This window comes from Ochotona princeps, chromosome 2, assembly GCF_030435755.1.
Source record: "Ochotona princeps isolate mOchPri1 chromosome 2, mOchPri1.hap1, whole genome shotgun sequence".
Classification (NCBI taxonomy): Eukaryota; Metazoa; Chordata; class Mammalia; order Lagomorpha; family Ochotonidae; genus Ochotona; species Ochotona princeps.
This window is the reverse complement of record NC_080833.1, coordinates 93,308,402-93,315,098: the sequence shown is the minus strand read 5'-3', so window position 1 is coordinate 93,315,098 and position 6,697 is coordinate 93,308,402.

Genomic DNA, 6,697 nt, shown 5'->3' with positions numbered 1-6,697 from the left:
GCCTTTCCATGGAGTTTTGCACTCAGTGTGGGTAAACGTACTAAACCAATGAATAACAAAATTAAGTCAAGCACAGCAGGACAGGTGGTTAAGCAGTGGATTAGAAACGAGGACAACTAGAATTTCTGCACTCCCAAACAGTAAACAAAGGCGATATTAGAGAAATAAGGTGGAGAAACGTTAGAGAAAACGGTATTCATAGCATTTAAACATACCAGGGCGGACTTTATTTATTTATTTTTTTCCCACACAGCAGCAGGTAGGTAGAGCGGCCACCAGCAACCCCGTCTTGCAGTGGAGATTCACAGCCAAGGAGTAGGGTGGGGAACCACACACAGGAAATTGCTAACAGGAAACACCAGGGTAAGGTTTCTGACTCAGTGGATGACTGCTGGCAGCATGCAAGAGACCTGAAACATCGAGAGTAGGCAGACATCAAGGGTCAAGTGTTTTGCAGGATTCTGCTCAAACAAGATTCAACAAGGACAGGGAGCAGAGCCCAAGTTCGGGCCTTGCCAGACAAAGGACTCAGAATCTTGAACAAAGATTGATCAAAGAGAAGAAAACTAGAGTAATTGCAAGGGATTAGAAGGTGAAAAGGGGCCCCAGCACGTTAGCCTAGTAGCTAAAGTCCTTACCTTGCACGTGCTGGTTTGTGTCCTGGCTGCTCCACTTCCCATCCAGCTCCCTGCTTATGGCCCAGGAAAACAGTAGAGAATAGCCTGAAGCCTTGGGACCGTGAACTTGCGTGGAAGACCCAGAAGAAGCTCCTGGCTTTGGATCGGCTCAGCTTCGGCCACTGTAGCCACTTGGGGAGTGAGCCACAAACGGAAAATCTTTGTATTTCCTTGTCTCTATATATCTGCTTTTCCAATAAAAATAAATAAATCTTAAAAAAAAAAAAAGGTGAAAAGGGCCAGAGGGGGCATCACATTGGCTGAAATAGGCTAATCCTCTGCCTTGCTGCACCAGCATCACATATGGGCACTGATTCTAGTCCCAGCTACTCCACTTCCAGCTCCTTACTCCTGGCCTGGAAAGCAGCAGAGGATGGCTCAAGCCCCTGTACCCATGTAAGAGACCTGGAGGAGACTCCTGGTTCCTGGTTTCTGATTGGCTCAGCTCTGGCCATTGTGGCCGTTTGGGGAGTGAACCAGTGGATGAATCTTTCTCTCCTTCTTACTGTAAATTTGCCTTTCAAATAAAAATAAATCTTTAAGAGGAAAAAAACGTGGAACATGGAGGCTAGCAAGTTAAGCACTGCCTGTGGTGATGCCAGCACCCCATATGGACACTGGTTCAAGTTCTAGCTGCTCTACTTCTGATATGGCCCCCTGCTAACGTGCCTGGGAGAAGCAGCAGACGGCTTAAATTCCCTCTCACCATGTGAGAAACCTAAGAGGAATTGCTGGTTTCTGCCTTTGGCCTGGCACTGACCCAGTGGTTGTGGATATCTGGAAAGTGGATCAGCAGATGGAAGATCTCACTCCTCTCCAACTTTGCCTTTCAAATAAACACTGGTTTTTTTTAAGAGAAGGGGCAGGGCCAACGCGATGGCTCAATAGGCTAATCCTTCACCTACGAGCATCCCATATGGGCACCAGTTTGTGTCTGGGCTGCTCCACTTCCCTTCCAGCTTCTTGCTTGTGGCATGAGAAAGCTGCAGAGGATGGTCCAAAGCCTTGGGACCCTGCACCAATGTGGAAGGCCTGGAGGCAGCTCCTGGCTCCTGGCTTAGGATTGTCTCAGCTGCAGCTGTTGAGGCCCTTTGGGGAGTGAACCAGCAGGTGGAAGCTCTGTCTCCCTTTGTCTCTATAAATCTGTCTTTCCAATAAAAATAAGTAAATAAAAAAAAATCATCTGAGCCTGTGTGAAAATCTTTTCTGACTGATGCAGTGTCCCCAGCCTAAGAGACTTCTGAAGAAAACAGCTATTCAAATGGCAACACTTTGGAGTCCCGGAGATGCAGAAGCATATTGTGTGCTCCTGCTTTCCTCTGTCTCATCTATAAAATGAGAGAGATCCCATGCCTCCAATTAGAGAAACTGAGCTTTTGTTCAAATCCATCTCCTGTGTTAGGCAGTCCTGCCAGAAAGCTGGCTTTGGGGCCAAGTTATATCCATATGTGAATTTGTACCTGGTGATGCCCCCTACAAAGGGTGAAGGAAGCAGGCTTGGAGGGAAGGGGAAATTAATTGTGACACAGTCCCAACAGGCTCTGGAGCTGACCCAGGGGCTGGGCCATCCCTGCAGAGGGAGCTGAGGTTTAAATAAGGTAGTTCTCTTTTCCCAAGGCAGTAGCCAGTACTTAGCTGACAACTCCCAGCAGTGCAAGAGTGTGCCGGTCCTGGAGAGGGAAGCCTGGCAGTGCCCCCTGGACCCAGCACCCAACCACCATATATAAGCTGCTTTGGTAACACATTACTGCAACCCTCAGAGGTTTAAAACCAGGCACACTGACCTGACAGGTTCTGAGGGTCAGGAGTCTAGAGCGATGGCTGAGCCGGATGCCTCTACTCAAGGAAAAGTTAGGCTGACACTTGTTAGAACTGGAGGAGGACTTGGCTCGGTGCTGCCATGAGAGGCTTCAGGACTGTCCCAGTGAGACAGTGGGGGTATGGCTGGGACCTTAGAGAGGCATCAAGGCTGGGGACACACCTTCACATGATTCTGGATGAAGGCAGACCAGAGTGATTCTAGATCAAAGGTGTGTGTAGGCGTAGAGGCAGTGATCTCACAAACCTGACTTAGCAGCGTTCTTGCGACCACTGGGGCAAGCACGCTGAAAATAGGAGTAGGTGAGGGGGCAAGGCCCTGTGCAGGAGACACCTTAACAGATATGTCTTCATCTGCTGGCTTGATTTCAGGGAAGACCATGCAGATGCAAATACAATTTTTAAAAAAGATTTATTTATTTATATTGGAAAGGCAGATATACACAGATGAGAGACAGATGGAAGGAAGACCTTTCCATCCGATGATTCATTCCCCAAGCAGCCGCAACAGCTGGAGCTGAGCCAATCTGAAGCCAGGAGCCAGGAGCTCTTCCGGGTCTCCCATTCAGGTGCAGGGTCCCAAGGCTTTGGGCTGTCCTCAACTGCTCTCCCAGGCCACAAGCAAGGAGCTGGATGGGAAGCAGGAGCTGCCGGGATTAGAACCGGCGCCATATAGGATCCTGGCACGTGCAAAGTGAGGACTTTAACCATTACGCCATCGCACCGGGCCCAGATGCAAATACAATTTTAACAGTGTCCTCCCCTCTGGGTTGATGACTGATAGCTTCATTTGGTCTTGAGGAAGAAATCAGAAGAGAACAGAGCTGCTGTCTGAAGGGAATGCAGGCTGACAAGCTGGCCTGGAAGGGAGCAATGAGGTGAGAGCTCCAGCCCTCAGCAGGCTGCCCTCAGCTGGCAGCAATAGCAAAGGGAGTTCCTGTCTCATAGCAAGCTCACCACTCTGCTTCTAAGTGGCCCTTCAGCATAACTTCCCTGGATAAAGACAAAAGCAAGGGCAGGAGAACCCTCTCAGAGAAAGGATGGGCCCTATGTTTGGTTTTCATAATCAGAAATAACAGAATTAGTAATAAATGATGCAAGAGTTTTTTTTCTGAAAATATATTTATTTGAAAGGCACAGTTATAGATAGAAAGTGTGTACACACACACACATGCAATATTATATTTGTTGTTCACTTCCCAAATGGTGATAATAGTAAGGGTTGGGCTGGAAGTCAGGAGCCTGGAACTCCACCCAAGTCTTCCACAACAGTGCAGGAGACCAAGACCTTGGGTCATCTTCTGTTCCTTCTAGAATCATCCCAGATGCATTAGCAAGGAGTTGGACTGGAACTAGCACTCATGGCATGCTGGAGGTGCAGGGCAAGCTTACCTCGTGCCACATGCCATTCTCATAACAGAACTTATTTTTAAGAATTTATTTACTTGGGGCCCGGCGGCGTGGCCTAGCGGCTAAAGTCCTCGCCTTGAACGCCCCGGGATCCCATATGGGCCCCGATTCTAGTCCCGGCAGCTCCACTTCCCATCCAGCTCCCTGCTTGTGGCCTGGGAAAGCAGTTGAGGACGGCCCAATGCATTGGACACTGTACCTGCGTGGGAGACCCGGAAGAGGTTCCAGGTTCCCGGCTTCGGATCGGTGCGCATCGGCCCGTTGCGGCTCACTTGGGGAGTGAATCATCAGACGGAAGATCTTCCTCCCTGTCTCTCCTCCTCTGTGTATATCTGCCTGTAATAAAATGAATAAATCTTTAAAAAAAAGAATTTATTTACTTGAAAGGCAGAATCACAGAGAATGGAGAGTCATAGGGAGAGACAGAGATCTTGCATCTGCTGGTTCACTCCCCAAATGACTGCAATGGCTGGAGTTGAGCCAGTTAGAAGCAGCAGCCAGGAGCTTCTTCCAGGTCTCTCACAAGGGAAAAGGACTGCAAGCATTTGGGCCATCTTCTGCTGCTTTCCCAGGTGCATTATCAGGGAGTTGGGTCAGAAGTGGAGCAGCGGGGGTCTTGAAGAGGTGTTCCTATGGGATGCTAGTGTTGCAAGTGAAAGCTTAACTTGCTATGCCACAGATCTGGTCCATCATAAGAGAACTTGCAAATTTTTTTAAAGATTTATTTACTTTTATTGCAAAGTCAGAGATATACAGAGAGGAGGAGAGACAGAGAGGAAGATCTTCCCTCCGATGATTCACTCCCCAAGCGGCCACAATGTCCAGTGCTGCGCCAATCCGAACCCAGGAGCCAGGAACTTCCTCCAGGTCTCCCATGTGGGTGCTGGGTCCCAAGGCTTTGGGCTGTCCTTGACTGCTTTCCCAGGCCACAAGCAAGAAGCTGGATGGGAAGTGGAGCTACCGGGATTAAGAACCTCGCTCACATGGGATCCCTGAGTGCTCAAGGTGAGGACTTTAGCCGCTAGGCCATCGCAGCAGGCCCAAGATCTTGTAAAATTTAACAATACTGAAATCAAGAGCACAAGGGTTCAGTTGGATCTTCATGCCCCCATCAAATTTCTTCTGTTCTGAGGATCTTCGCTGAGATATGAGAACCAGGGGCAGCAGCCTTAGGGCAACTCAGGAAAGAGGAAAAGGAGAGTAAGACAGCTGAACTCCATCCAGCTGCCCACCGAGTGCACTCTAACACTGGAGGCAGACTTGACTTCCTGAATCCATTTCCTCGTGGCCTTGAGAGTTTTAGCAGGTATGGAATAGAGCCCAGAAATTTGTATTTTTAACGAACACCACTGGTGACTGGCATATAACGTACTCTAGGCATCACCAGGTCCCTGGTTTGAGGCTGTTTTCTGGAGGCAATATCATCTACTGCCAAGCACGAATCCTGGAGACGATCCTGCCCAGATCCATTCCAATTCCACCAATTTACCAGATGTTTGAATAGGCTGGGTCAAGTAGTGTAAAAACAGGGGTAGCAGTCATCCCCACTTCAAGGGGTTATTGTGGAGACCATGTTTGTTAGTGTGTGGGAAGCAATTAGAAAAAAGGAAACATTGTGACTGCAATTGGACAGAAAAACCAAAGGGCTCTACTCTAACAATAGGCCAGTGGACAAAAGCAGACAATGACGTGAGTTGTAGCAGTTAAACAGGCAGGAATATATTTGGGTTGGGCAAGCCAAGAAGCAAGAAGCAAGGTTGCCTCACAATCAAACTCAGGATGCCTACAAAGTCAAGTTGTTTCTAGGGCTTGCTTCCAGGGGTTATTTTGGGGACAGTATAGGAAGGATCAAACATTTTCCTAAGGGAGCAGGTGTGCATGCCCTGAGTTACTGAATATATCACATGCATTCCACGTTTGCTTCAGGATTTAACATCACAATTAGAGGGTTTGGCTTTCTACATCATGAGGCTGCCATCAATTTATGCGCACTATCTGAAACAGCCCTATCTGGTTTGGTGCCTGTGGTTCCTTCTCAAGACAAACTCATCAGACCTGGTGCGGTGGCTCAATAGCTAAATCTTCACTTTGCAAGCACTGGGATCCCATGTAGGCACCTCAGGCGGAGACTTAAGTTACTATGCCATGCTGCCAGCCTTTGCTCCACTTCTCATCCAGCTTCCTGTCAATGTACCTGGGAAAATGGCAGAAGATGGCCCAAGTTCTTGGGCTCTTACACCCACATGGATGATTGGGAAGAAGCTCCTGCTTTTGGCCTGGCTTAGCCCCAGTCATTGCGGCCATCTGAGGACTGAACTATTGAACAGAGGATCTCTTTCACACTCTCTTCTACATTTTTATAAATTTAAAGATTCCAACGTGTAAGAAGGTACTTACCACAGCATTAGGGCAAAACCCTAATCTAGTGTACCTGGAAGGCAAAATGAGGTCAAAGATTATTCTAGAACCTGAATATTTAAAAAGTTTGTCTTGCTGACTTTTTGGATTTGTTTGGGAACTGTTACTGTTCTTTCTGTTTCGGAATGGGATTGTGTAGCCCATGTCTATTCCATTGTTGTACTCTGGAAGCAGCTAACTTGAGACAACTTCACAGGTGTTTGTCTCAGGACGGACCTCGTGTACTTGCAGGCAGTGATTTAGGAGACCCTGGACTTTCAACTCCTGAGTTGGTGCTGGAAGGAGTTAAGAATCTGGGGATGGTTGTGACCAGTGCTGAAGCTGCTGCCTAGAATGCTATTAACCCATGAGAACAGGCTCAAGTCCAGCTGCTC